Raw genomic sequence first — 14787 nt, forward strand, 5'->3', positions numbered from 1 at the left:
CATTTGAGTTTCCTAAATTGTATTATTCCGGCTAACTTATAGGTACTTTTCTTAACTTGCATTTCAGCTAGCTCAAGCAAGCATCTCTTAACTTGCATTATAGTTCAAGCAAGCATTTCTTGCATTTTAACTATTTTATAGTTCAAGCAAAGTTTTACCCCATAATTGCATTTTTAACTATTGTAGTGTTGCAGTTATGTATTCATTGTGTGTCTATGTGTGTCAATCTGTTCTATGTTTGTATGTTTGTTATGTTCTGTGTCAAATAAATGGTATTTTTAGACAAATCGGCCAGATATCAAAGAATCTTGCGAACGGGACTAAGTCTTGGGGAGCTAGCTGTCTTAAAGCCTGTCAAACTGCAAAAGCACATAAATCTCCTCTCTCCCATGCAAGACACCCTCTCCAGCACTAAGGGCCTGGTCCCACATGACTCTTCAGGGCAGGGTGCTATGGGCAGTGGCCCCATGGCCTCAGCCCCTCTGAAGGGCACAGCAGCAGCTGGAGCTCAGACAGGACTCAGCCCCACTGATGGGGGAATGTGCTTGGCCAAAGTAAAATGGGGCTCCCTGTCACCCCTGCTCTTCTCTCCAGGAGATCCTGAGAGCTCTGAGAGCTCTGCAGCTCCTCCCACCATTCCATCTCCCCAGGCTAGCACAAAAGTCCCAGCCCTCATGGTCCTAAAGAGCTCCTCCTGCTCCAGGCACAGGGCCCATTCCAAGGCTGGTGCAGCCAGAAAGCTGTTCTCATTTCCCGTTCATTTTTGCTCTACTGAGGATGGATCTCAAGACCAGAAAAAAAAAAAAAAACCAAATTGCTGCAGGTTAATGTATTTCTTTTGAATACAATGTGAGTCTCCCTATTTACACAAAGTCTCCAGGTCACACAAGCTTGGTGGATGCTGTAGGAGGAGGGGATGAGTAATGACATTTCTTTTTAAAGACAGCAACATCACAAGTGGAGAAGAAAAAAAAATGTAAATAGGGAAAGACAGACTTTATCTATCATGACATGCACTGGGAGTCACTAACAGAGGACAGCAGGCAGGCTGTGGTTGCTGAAAAGCATCTGGTCATGAGTTTCTTCAGGGCATGCTTGAGCTTCTGGCTCCTGAGGCTGTAGATGAGGGGGTTCAGTGCTGGAGGCACCACCAAGTACAGAACTGACACCACCAGATCCAGCAATGGGGAGGAGGTGAAGGGGGGCTTCAGGTAAACTAACACAGAAGTGCTGATAAACAGGGAGACCACGGCCAGGTGAGGGAAGCACATGGAAAAGGCTCTATGCTGACCCTGCTCAGAGGGGATCCTCAGCATGGCCCTGAAGATCCACACAAGGTAGGAAAGAATGAATACAAAACACCCAAATCCTAAATAGACACGAAACACAAGCTCAACTTTGACTAGTTATTTTTAGAGATGCTCCAGTCTCCAGATTCTCAGGAGATATGAACCTTTGTTGATGTGGAGAAGCAGGTGGACTCAGAACCCTGCATGGTCAAGGGTCTGTTGAAGATGAAGGCTGGAAGAGATTTATTGCATGTACCAGGAGGGAGGTTCCTCCCCCTTCTGAAAACCTGACAAGTAGGACAGGTACATTCTACAACAAATAAGAGGCCCTGCAACAAGGCAGCCAGACAACTGATGAGGTGGGCAAAGGTGCTTCTGGGATAGAGGAGCCTGCTAAAGCAACGCCACCTATAGCCTGCATCACGATCTCCTCTGTTAAGAGGAAAAGAAGGGTAGTTGTAATAGGAGACTCTGTTCTAAGGAGAGCGGAGGGCCTGATTTGCAGACAGGACCCAACTCACAGGGAAGTCTGCAGTCTCCCAGGGGCTTGGATAAGGGACATTACTGGAAAACTCTCCAGTCTAGTAAGGCCCTCTGATTACTATCTGCTATTGGTTTTTAAAGCTGGAAGTGACAAAATAGCATAGAGAAGTCTGAGGGCAATCAAGAGACTTCAAGGCCTTGAGATGATTGGTTGAAGGATCAGCAGCACAGGTAGTGATTTCCTTGATCCTTCTGGTAACAAGGAATAATACTGATAGGAATAGGCAAGATCCATCATGTCAATGTGTGCATCCAATTGCTGATGCAATTGGAAAAAATTGGGTTATTTGACCATGGGATGATCTATTTAAAACCTGGTCTAATGACACCTGATGGAATTCATCTTTCTCAGAGGCAAAAAAGAGCTCTAGCACTGGCGCCAGTGGGAATCATTGACAGAGCTTTGAATGAACTTAGAAGGGGGAAAGGCACAAAACCAGGCACACCAGTGATGAGCAATAGGATGGAGTGCCAAAATTTGAGGAAAAGAGCGCTAATAAGATGCCTCAATCCTGCTACAATGTACCACACCTGAAATGTTTCTACACTAATGCACGCAGCAGAAGGAACAAATAAGAGGAGCTGGAAACTTTGGCCCACTGCCAGAAATTTGACATCACGGGCATAAGTGACACGTGGATGAGACAATTCTGTGATGGGAGTGCCCTGTTGGATGGTTAAAGGCTTTTTCAGAAGGTTAAGCAGGGCAGGAGAAGTGCAGGACATGGCATTGGATGTAATGGAAAGGCTTGAATGTCTGGAGCTCACAGCTGGCAACGGCACAGTTGAGAGTGTCTGGGTGAGAATCGAAGGGCAAACAAATAATGCAGATGTCACCAAGGGAGTCTACTATAGACCACCCAGCCAGGCCGAAGATATTGAAGAGTTATTTTCTGACGAACTAATGGTCACTTCCAAGGAAAGATGGCCTCCTGGATCTGCTGCTTGTCAATGTAGAGGATCTTGTGAGCAAAATGGAGATTGGTGGGCGTCTTAGCCGCAGAGAGCTCAGAGCAATCAAGTTTAAAATCTCTGTTGACAGGAGGAAAAGTGCCAGCAAAACTTCAACTCTGGCCATGAGAGCAGATCTCAGGCTGTTCAGGGAACAAATGAACAAAGTACTCTGGGAAAATGTTTCTGCAGGTGCTGTGGTCCATCAGTGCATCACCTTCTAAGGGCACAGGAGCAGCAATTCCTGAATGCTGGAAGTCAAGCAGGCAAGGTAGAAGGCTGACTTGTCTGAACAGGGATTTCCTCTTGGATATAAGAAAAAAAATGAAGGGCTGTGCCCAGTGGAAGAAAGGTCAGGTAACACAGGAAGAATACAGAGATGCTGCTCAACACTGTAGGGAGAAAATTTGTGTGGCCAATTGGAATTGGAGCCGTCAGAAATGTGGGAACAATAAAAAGTGTTTGTTGCATTCATTTGTGGGCTATGGTGCTAATGAGCAATGCAGAGACCCCAGGCAGGTGCAAAGGAGGACTGTTTGTTAGAAAAAACCCAGTCTTTTTAAGCAGTCAACTGATTACTAGTTTACATAGTTTTAAGGCACAATAAGCCCAAGTCAACCAACCTCCAAACACCACGAGGTGGATATGTGAATGTCGCGCAGCAATCTCTAAGGTTCTCACGCAGTAATCTCTCAGGTTCTCAGGTCCCTCTATTCCAGCTGAATCATTCTCCCACAGTTCTCTTCTACTTAGCCTAAGTAACAGGCCGGAGCCATGTTACAAAGCCTTTTCCTTTACAAAGCCTTGCCTATCAGTAACAAGTTTTTCAATTATATTAATGGCTAAAGAAAGGGTAAAAATAACATTGTCCTGTTCCAGGATGAGGATGGTCACCTCACAAACAGGGACATGCACAAGGCGGATGTGTTTACTACACTCTTTGCCACTGTCTTCAACACAGATGACAGACCAAAGGGATCTCAAATTATCAACTCCCAGCTGACCCTGAACTTGTATGGGATCTGCTGATCCAGCTGGATCCCTATAAATCTAGGGGCTCTGATGGGATTCATACAAGAATACTCAAAGAGCTGCTGATATTGTAAAGCCTCGCTCAATGATTTTTGAGCACTCTTGGGAAACTGGATAGGTCCCAACTCACTGGAAGCTGGCAAATGTCCCAGTTTTCAAGGGCAAAAAGGAAGACCCTGGAAATGACAGGCCTGTCAGTGCCACTGCAGTGCCCAATGATATAACAGAAAAGATTACTCTGGAAGGTATTGAAAAATACCTGGAGGACACCGCAGTTATTGATCACAGCCAGCACAGCTTCATGAGGGGAAAGTTCTTCTTGTCGAACCTTATTTCCTTCTAAGACCACGTAACACATGTGGTTGATCCAGGAAAGCCAGCAGATAGAATCTTTTTTGGACTTCAGCAAAGCTTTTGATACTGTCTCTCCCCAGGATCCTCCTGGACAAACTGTCCAGCCCACAGGGCAACTGTGTTACATGATGGGTTAGCAACTGGCTCATGGGCTGAGCACTAAGTGTGACAGTGACAGGTGAAATCAGGCTGGCACCAGTTACTAGCAGGGCTCCGCAGGGATCAATCATCAGTCCAGCACTCTTCAACATCTTCATGAATTACTCGGAGGCAGGACTGCAATGAATACTACGAAAATTTGCCAAGGGCACTAAATTGAGAGGAGCTATCCTCTCCCTCAAGGGCAGAGAGGCCCTGCAAAAAGCCTTGACAAATCAGAGATATGGGCAATTACCAACCATGTGAAGTTTAACAAGGGCAAGTGCATGATTCTGCACCTGAGACAGACTGCCCCTGGTTGTGTGTATGGACTGGCGTCAGAGACTGAAATAGTTCATGCTTCAAACATTGATATAAAGTTTTGCTCATTATAACAAAAACTGTATAAAGAAGCTACAATCAAAGAAACCTCCCTTGAAGATATCTGACTCGGACTTTGAACTGAAAGCCAAACTGCTGAGATTAGATAAAGGGAAATGTTCAGTCATCTCAGGCTGAGGGAAAGGTATGCATTCACAAAGGCCAAACCCACCAGCTGCTCTGAGAATAATCCCTGGCTGAGTTTGGGGTGGGGGAGAGCACAGCTCATAGAAGACAGGTTTACACAGACTTCCTCACCAAGCCAAGGGGGATGGCGGGGGGTGGAGGTTTGGAGTGCGTGGTGTAACCTCTGGTCAGAGGCAAACAACAGCCATCCTCTGTTGGAAAATATAATTTTCCAGCAAAATTCATGCTAACCGAGCAGAGCTGAGCGAGGCTTCAGTGTTCCCAGGCCTCAGTAAAATTCCGACAAGCTGCAGTAGTTGTTTGTCTGAGAATGTTTTGCGGGAAGAATGCCATGAGAAAGATTAGGAGTCAGGAGTGTTATGAGAAAAGAATAAGGGAGTTAACAAGAGAATTCCTGAGTGTGTGAGAACAGCTGCAGGTGTACGTGTGTATCTATGAATAGAAACTTCTGTAACGGTATTTAAGTCTCTCGTTTAGTGAAATAAAGTTGGAGCTTACTTTATATGCCATATTGAGACTGCCGTGAGTTTTCCCTCGCGCCGCATCTCGTTAAATGATGACCTCCGACGTGATACGGAGCGAGCAACGGACCCTGACAACGGAGTTTTACGACCCGGCTTCTGAGAGCGGCGCGAACGGAGAGGTGCTAGAGGAGTGCAGCCTCAGCGTGTCGTGTCTTTGCCCGAATTGGCAAAGGTCGGAAGACACAGGTGATTACCTGCCTACCGTGAGGGCTATAACTCGGTATACTGCACAACTCTGGCAACTTGCGAGCCTCGATCGAGTGCTTAGACGGTGTTGACCAGGACCTGAAAACCAGCTGGACCCAAAATGGAATCAGAGGTAGCCCGAATTTTATTGTTATGCTTTTTAGAAAAGCACGAACTCAGTAGCCTGTTTTATTTGGCTGGCCTGATGGCAGTAGGACAAGCTTATGGGTTTTTTACAAATCCTATTACAGTGTTCAGTGTAACAGAATGGCTGAATTACGGAGCTGTTTTACTTTTGAACTGTGATAAAATTGCAAGAAAGCTTGGCAAATCATGGAGTAAAGTTGTAGCCTGCTTACAAATACATGCCACAGAGCAAAACCTTACGTGGCTCACAGCGCAGGACATAGTACCCGCATTAAGCAGAGAAAAGCCTGTGAATTACTGTGCTGCTTTTGATATGCGGGGAACTTCGTCAGCCGCAGCACAGCTGCCAGGGAAACCCCCCCCGCCAGGGAGGGGGGGGGAGAGACTGTTGATAGCCGAGAATTCAAAGTTGCTCGATTGGATGAAAAATCTGTTCCTGTCTCAATATATCATAGAGTATGGCAATGTTACAACGAAAAACATCTTAGCTGCTTTGTTTGAGAGAGTCACTGTTGGACTTTTGCCAAAACAACTGAATATTTAGTTAGAGCGAGCTCCGATATCGCGAGTAAAGAAACAGAGTAACCAGAACTCATCCCGATGTTACCGATGTGGGAGTGAGAGACGCATGCAGAAAAACTGTAGCAGAAAAAGTTGGTGTTTCTACTGTAACAAAGATACTCACAGCACAGAAGCTTGCAAAAACAAAAAGAACAAACAGAGGGTGACCAGTGACCCGGGAGCAGCGGCGGCTCCTACCCTGCAGCACACCACACAAAGGAGGCTCCTACCGGAAGTTGTTCCAACCGTGGTTTCCAGCCGAATGACAACCAGAGCGGAAGTCCCAGAGGGTACCCCGGTGGGCGGAGTCGCGAGCCATCCACGCCTCCTTCACTGCCTAACTGTGATGCCTGTGGTGAAACCCTAAACTCCATACCTCCCCAAAGATGAGGAAATGATTGACAGCTTCAGCAGCGAACCAGAACTAACCAACAGCGTTGCCAGCAGAAACAGCAGTTTGATACAAGATAGAGTTGTTTCTTTTGTAATCATGGAGAACTTTTAAGAATTTCAAAGATGCGAATCTTCTTCAGTGCTCTGAACTAGAGATCCTTCATCTCCCGCTCGGGAATCATGTCCATGTCGTTCCCCATGGCGGCAGCGATCCCGCCGCGCTCTCTAGCTTCAGAAACAAATCTTTGAACACGTTCTCCAGCTGTTTTCTCCAAAACCTCTAATTATTCGTTTTGCAGGGTGAAACATCCATTGCCACGTATTGACCAACAGGCCAAAACCTATTTCCAGCAATTTACCAATAAAGAAGCATTGTAACAAGATATAACCCTGATAAAAAATAATAACACCTTGAATACTAAAAGCCTTAAATGAAAATTGAATTTTGCTAAAGCATTTGTGTGTATGTGTGAATGTTGTAGGCCTACTGAGAGTGTTTGCTTTTTGAATGCTTTAATGTGTAAATGAAGGCTGTGATTGATGAGAATGTGATTTTAATTTCCTGAGAGTTTTAATGTGTGAATGAGGACCTGTGAGTGAAGTTATGCTAAATAGTTTAAATTACCTGTTAAGTATCTTTTGATTAAGCATAGATTCTGTTAAAGTTAAGTAATAGTGAATTTAAATTCTATTAAGCTGTAAGTTCTGCTAAAGTTAAAATTCTGTTAAGTAATATTAAGTGATGTTAATTTTAAATTCTGTTAAGTTTTAAATCTTGTTAGAGTTAAGTTGTTAAAGTGATATCAATTTTAAATTTCATTATAGTTAAGTCCTATTTGTTAGTTTAAGATAAGAGTTATTAAGATTAAGTTTTATTCATTTTTAGTGATATTAATTTTAAGTTTTAAATTTGTTAGTTTATATTATTATTCACAAAAGCTTTGCAGTTTTATCTTTCTTAGTTAAAGTTAAGTAATAATATCTACTGTTTTCAAATATCTCATCTCACCTTATATAGCTATCTACAAAAGTGGTAACATGTTAAGATACTCTCCTTATTGATATTAATCAAAGCTTGTTTATAAGATGTTTTAAGAAAACCCTTCCACTTAGCACCTAAGCTCTGGCCAAGCTTTGGTTCTAACTGGCTGGGAAACATGCCATGAGTCTCAAAGTGTTTTGTACCAAAATATGATCAGATAATTTTCATTTACTAAATTGAATTTATAAAAGCTAAATCTTCTTCTAGGTAAACTTAGGGTCCTTGTCCGGAAAAGGTTCTCTAAGCTTTACCTGTGAAGTGAATGTTTTCAGCAATGACAATTTCTAGACCATGGCAACATATCTAAATAACTAGTGAAATTTCCTTAGGTAAATTTATAGCAATTTTAATAATAACAATTACTTATAGTAAAGCAAATTAATCTGATAACGAGACAATGTCTGTTCTCACAACAGAAACGGGGGAATTGTTGGAAAATATAATTTTCCAGCAAAATTCATGCTAACCGAGCAGAGCTGAGCGAGGCTTCAGTGTTCCCAGGCCTCAGTAAAATTCCGACAAGCTGCAGTAGTTGTTTGTCTGAGAATGTTTTGCGGGAAGAATGCCATGAGAAAGATTAGGAGTCAGGAGTGTTATGAGAAAAGAATAAGGGAGTTAACAAGAGAATTCCTGAGTGTGTGAGAACAGCTGCAGGTGTACGTGTGTATCTATGAATAGAAACTTCTGTAACGGTATTTAAGTCTCTCGTTTAGCGAAATAAAGTTGGAGCTTACTTTATATCTCATATTGAGACTGCCGTGAGTTTTCCCTCGCGCCGCATCTCGTTAATCCTCCGTTACACAAACTGCCCAGCTGTGGAACCCCCAACCCCACTGGCCACATCCATGGGACATTCACGAGAGGCAGCTGAGAGGGAGTCACAATCCACCAAAGACTCCCCAAAGCGCTAGGCCTTGCACCACAGAACTGCATGTGATGCAAGCAGAGTCTGCTGCAAGAGGCTGCCCCCTCCCCCTGGGGAACATGCCTGGATATTGGCCACGTGGCCTGACTGTGTATTAACCCATGGGACCCTATGATTTCCCGAAAGGACCATCATCACCAAGATCAGCTGGAGAGGATCAACACAACATCGCTGGGATCAATGGATGGTGAGATTTTCTTTTTATTCTGCCTCTGTCACCCTCTTTCTGTCCCCCCCACCTCTTTTCTTACTTCTTTTCCTCTTTCTCTCTCGTATTTACTATCAAATAAAACCCATATATTGACTGGCATATGGTCCCATTTGCACCTTAATTCAGGCAGAAGTATTTCTAAAGAACCTTAAGTACTGGATCATAACAACTGGGGAATGAGATCCTGGAGAGCAGCTGTGGGAAGGAACCTGGAGGTCCTGGTCAATGTCCAGTTGGATCTGAGTCAGCAGTGCCCTGGCAGCCAGGAGACCCAGCATCACTGGCCTGGGCACGGAGGGGATTGTCCTTCTCTGCTTTGTACTGGGGCAGCCTCACCTCGAGTCCTGGGGGAAGATTTGGGCACCAAAACATAAAAAAGACATTAAGCCATTGCAGAGCATCCAAATGAGGCCACAAGGATGGGAAGGATCTGGAGGGGAAGTTTTATGACGAGCAGCTGAGGTCACTTCATCTGTTCAGCTGGAGAAGAGAAGACTGAGGGGAGACCTCACTGAGCTCTTCAACATCTTCCCAAGGGGAAGCACAGAAGCTGACCTCTTCACTCTTGTGATGAGTGGCAGGACTTGAGGAAACAGCTGGAACTGAGTCAGGGAGGTTTAGGTGAGGTATCAGGAAAAGGTTTTTACCCCAGAGGTTGGTCAGGCACTGGAACAGGCTCCCCAGGGAAGCGGTCACAGCTCCAAGCTTGTCTGAGCTCAAGGAGTGTCTGGACAATGCTCTCAGCCCATAGTGGGATTGTTGGAGTGTCCTGTGCAAGGCCTGGAGTCGGACTTGATGATCCTGATGGGTCCCTTCCAACTCAGCCTACTCACTGATTCTATGAACTCCCTGCTCTGCCCCAAGACTTGTGCTCAGCTTCCCTGATTCACCCACTGGAGAAGGGACAGCTGTGCCCATGGGAACAAAACCCACTAAAAGTCTGGTTCACACAAGAGACTGCACCAGGTGAACCGGAAAAGGGAGCAGATCAGGCCCCCTCACTCTTTTTTCTCTGTTTTCCCTGCCTCTCTCTTCTCTCTCTCTCTCTCTCTCTCTCTCTCTCTCTCTCTCTCTCTCTCTCTCTTTGTTTTTTGTTTGCCCAGCTCCAACCCATCCACACAGCAGCATCAACATGGGGTTGAAGCACTGGATATATTCTTTATTTCCTGCCCTGGCTGTGCCTGGGCAAAGCACATCTCTCCTGTTCTATCCCGTTCTCAGGATGAACTGTGTGGTGGGACTGGGGGTATTGTGGAGCTGTGCCGTGCCTTGTAAGCCAACACCCCGGAGGAGTTTGTGGTAGGAGCAGAGACCTCACGGAAGTGTTGGGTACAGCAAAACGTAAGAGTTCCTCACATGTGTCGGGGTCTTTGTTCATCTTCATGGGAATTTATAACAAACATCACATCCCTACTCGGAGGTCATGACAGGGGTCCTGGGGCTGCCCCCATCCTCCAGACTACTGGGGGTCCCCCCTCTACAGGCCCACTGTTTCAGAATCCCAGGATTCCCTGCTCTCTGGGTTGCTGGGGGTCCCAGAGGTTACCCCTCTCCAAGGTTCCCCCTCTCTGAGCTGTTAGTGGTCCTGTGGTCCCGAAGGTCTCCCCTGTGAGAGACTGGAATGTTCTGGGTTAATGGCTCAAACAACTGGCCATTTGCAAAAGCGGGGGCGGGGGGGGGGCTTTGCTGATTATGTGCAAGGGAACAGCCCAGCTGCAGAGGGTGTGAGCCCCAGAGGATGACCACGACAAATCAACCTTTGTTTAGCAAGAAGTTGAGTTTTGAGCCAGATAAGGGAAGAGGTCTACAAGAAGCTGATCCAGGGAGGTGGGACACTGCTTTTGATGAGGGTAATTTCATCCCTTACACAACTGGCTCAGTTGTAAAAATTCCCCCTTCCCTGAGGGACACACTGAGACATTCAGACATAGGGCTGAACGTTTTCATCCCTTCTGATGAGGCATAATTAGCTCAGCTACAATGACTGAGAGACAGCTGTCATGTCTTAATAGGTGTCATAAACCATCAAAGATCCTTGAAGTGCCCCAGACTCATTTCTGGGGCCTTCCACCAGAGGACTGCACATGATCCAGTGTTGCAACAAACCCACAGTGTTGTAACAGACAGTGCAAACTCCCCCTTCCACGGCAAGTACATGGACCTTCCTACATAAACCCAAGTGTATATTAAGCCATCGAACTTCGTGTTTCATGGGCTTCAACACACCCCTCCCTGCCCCACCCCCAACAAATCAAGACTGTGACCATCACTTTGACCAATACACATCAAAATTGCAACAATCAAGTCTCATGTCTGGATCCACAGATGGTTATACCTTTCTACTCTTATCCTTTCTTTGCCTTTTTTTTTTACGTGTTGTTTTTTTGCTTTTACATTGTTGCATTTCTGTAGGGTTGGATAAGAATAATCAAAACAGCTGCCTACCTCCTTCCCATTGCATCCAAACTGTTCTAAAAAAAAACCAAAACTACAAAAGACAGATACATAGATAGGCAGACAGACAGATAAATACCAGTATTATCTGAAGAGGAGGGTTGTAACAACCCTGCTCCAGGGCCCCCCCTCTCTAGGCCCCTGGGGGTTCCCTGTCGTCAGGGTTCCCTTTTCAGCATATCGGGGATCCAAGGGCTCCCCACCTCTCCAGGCTCCTTCCTTCACCAGGTTCCCTCCTTCTCTTAGGTCCCTTCTCTCAGGGCTACAAGGCGATCCCCCTCTCCAAACTGCTGGGGGTCTCCCCTCTCCATGCTTCCCCCTTTCAGGGCTCCCCCTCCCCTCCAGGCTTCCAGAAGTTTTCCCTCTCCAGGCTCCCTATTTCAGGGGCCAGGGAGTCCCGGGACGCCCCCCTCTTCAGGCTCCCTCCTCTCCGGGCTCCCTCCTCTCCAATCTTCTTCCGCCTCCAGGCTGCTACGGGTCCTCAAACTTCGGTATTGCCCCTCTCCACTGTCCCCATTCTGGGGGTTCCAGAGCTCCCACACCCCATCCGGCTCTCCCCAAAACCAGTATCATAACCCACTCCCATCCCGCCGTCAGCATCGGGCCACCGCCGTGCAGCTCTGGGCTGACAATGGAGGCGGCGGTGCCGGGCGCGGGAAGGCCAAGCCCCACGGCGCGGGGTGATCCCCCGCCCGCGGCCGTGTTGCCGCCGCCGCCAGAGGGACCATCCTCCCAGAAGAGCACCTCCTGCGGACCCCGCAATATTCCCCCAGGGGCCATCTGAGGTTCAGCTTTGGAATCCTGCAAGAACCAAGCATTCCCCCACCCCCCCAAAAAAAACCCAAAACAGAGACCGGCCCCAAGATATCCGGGGTGAACTTGAAATATCTCCCCCCATCCAAAAACCCTTCCAGGGACACCCAACCCCAACCCCACCCCAAGATCCTTCACATCCCGCTCCCTCTCCCCGGTCACCTGCGGGATGTGAGGGTGGAGGCGATGCTCCAGCGGGGACTGGCCAGTGGGGCAGCGGAAACACTGATCGGGGGACCTGCGAGCTTCGTCCTTTTCCGCTTCCTGCTCCTCCTCCTTCTCCCGCTTCTTTTCCTCCTTTTGCTCTTCATTCTTCATCCCTTCTCCTTCTCCTCCGTAATCTCGCCTCCTTCTCTTCTTACCTCCATCCCTTCTCCCGCTCCTTCTTCATCCTTCCTCCTCCATTCTTTCTCCTCCTCCCCGCACAACCAGCGCCCACCCTTCCCCCCCAAACCCCTTGCATCCCGCAGGAGGAACTGGGATGGAGCTTGGGCAGGTCGGGATGGGCAGCGCTGGCCTCTTGGCTGCTTCCACCAGCTGTACCAGAAGGGGAAAAGAAGAGGAAAAAAGAGAAAACTGATGAATGGAGATAAAATCTGGGGGGTTGTGGCCTCCCTGACTGAGGACTTCCACTCCTTTGGGCTCATCTCAGGAGCCTGGAGATCTTGGAGGAGGGAATGCAGAGATGGATGGGGGATCCCAAGGGATTTTGGAGGCAGGATGAGTAGCTATATGAACCCCTTCCTGGAGCTCAGCAGAGTCTAGCTCACAGAGGCCCAAGTGCTTCTGGGGGCCTGGGCTTGAGACTTGTCACCACGTCCTACTTCAGGTGATAGTTCTGGTGGGACCTTGGCTCCCTGTAGCTCTTCCTGCAGCCAGAGAACTTGTAGGGACCTGCTCCATATGGGTCCTACAGGTGTTCCAAGAGCTTTGGGCTCACAGTGAAGTGCTTCCCATAGTTTTGGCATCCATAGGGTCTCCCCAGTGTGGATCAGCTGGTGCTTGATGAGGTTGGAGCTTTTTCCAAAGCTTTTGCTGCAGTCCTAGACCATGTAGGATCTGGTGGTGGGTTGACCCTGGCTGGATGCTGGGTGCCACCAAAACCACTCTGTCCCTGCTCTCCACATCTGGACATGGGAGAGAAAATATAAGGAAAGGCCCAGGAGCTGAGAGAAAGACCAGGAGAGATCCCTCACCGACCACTGTCACAGGCAAAACAGACTCAGCCTGGAACTAGGAACTGAATTTATTACCAACCAAATCAGAGCAGGATAATGAGAAATAAAATAAATCCCAAAACCTCCTTCTCCCTATCCCATCCTCCTTCCCAGGCTCTCCCACCTTCCTCCAGCAGTGTAAGGAGATGGGAATGGGGGTCACAGTTCATCACACCTTGTTCCTGCTGCTGTTCAGGCAAAGGAGTCAGAGTCCTTCCCCTGCCCCAGCATGGGTCCCCCACAGAGCCACAAGTCCTTCAAGCAATCCTGCCCCAGTATGGCCTCTTCTCTTTCTCTCTACAGGTCTGCAGGTCCTTGCAGGGTGTCTGACCCAGCATGGTGTTCCCAAGTCATCACACCCTTCTTTTTAGGCATCCACCTGCTCCAGTATGGACTTCCCACTGGTTCACAACCCTCATCCAATCTCAAGGGAATCTCTCTCCTGCCACCTGGAGCAGCTCTTGATCCTCCTTCTCCACTGACTGTGGTGTCTGCAGAGCTGTTCCTCTCACATACTCTCACTCTGCTCTTCTCTGTACCCAATTCCATCTGTACAGGAATTTTTTTCCTTCTTAAATATATTATCACTACCATCTCTGATGGGCTTGGCCTTGACCAACAGTGGGTCCATCCTGGAACTGGTTGCTGCCATTGGTTCTACTGGACATGCGAGAAGATTCTGACAACTTCACACATTAGCCACTCCTGTAGCCCCCCATCTTCACTACCAGAAGCTGGCCATGAAAACTCAATACAGTCCCCTTGTTTCCATGAGGCCCTGAAGTGTCACAATGTCCCCTGGGCACCAGGAGACCCTGCAGGGTTGTGAACACACCTGGTCCAGGTGGCTCAGGGGCAGCTACAGTGGAACTGCAGGTTGAACTCTGTGGGGAGCCTAGAGAGGCAAGAGGCCATGAACTGTTGACCCTTTGCACAATAAAGGGCCCAGAGGCCTGTAGGGCAGCCAAGGGATGGACACTGAGAGACACTACAGGAGCTGAGGACTCTGGAGCAAGAGTTGAGACTTGAGACTGGGGCACACATAGACTGCAAGGGGATAAAAGGAAGAGTTCCTTTGTTGGGCATCCCTCCTCAGAGGCACCAGCTCAGGCTGTTTCTGTGTTACTGCACGTGAATCAACTGCTTTATGGAATGAGACATCTGCCATGGGAAAGCTGGGGTGGAAGCAGTGAGGAAACCTGGCCTGACTGTGAGAGGGGGGGATGTGGGGAGTTCAGCAGGGTCTGTCAGAGCACTTCAGCCACCACTGTGCAGGGGCTCTGGTCAGGGAAGTGAGAGTTACTGGAAGAGGGAATATGACAGCCAGAGAGTCTCAGAATTAGCAAGACCCATTTGCCAGACCTTGAAGTTACCTTAATATGTAGATTATGTGGAGGAAGTTGTAAAATCATCCAGTGTTAAGCCCTACACTGCTTGATATCAACACTGTCCTTTCTCATGTATCTTTTGTGATGACAA

Source organism: Lichenostomus cassidix, unplaced genomic scaffold (assembly GCF_008360975.1).
Source record: "Lichenostomus cassidix isolate B80296 unplaced genomic scaffold, HeHo_3.0 HiC_scaffold_33, whole genome shotgun sequence".
NCBI lineage: Eukaryota > Metazoa > Chordata > Aves > Passeriformes > Meliphagidae > Lichenostomus > Lichenostomus cassidix.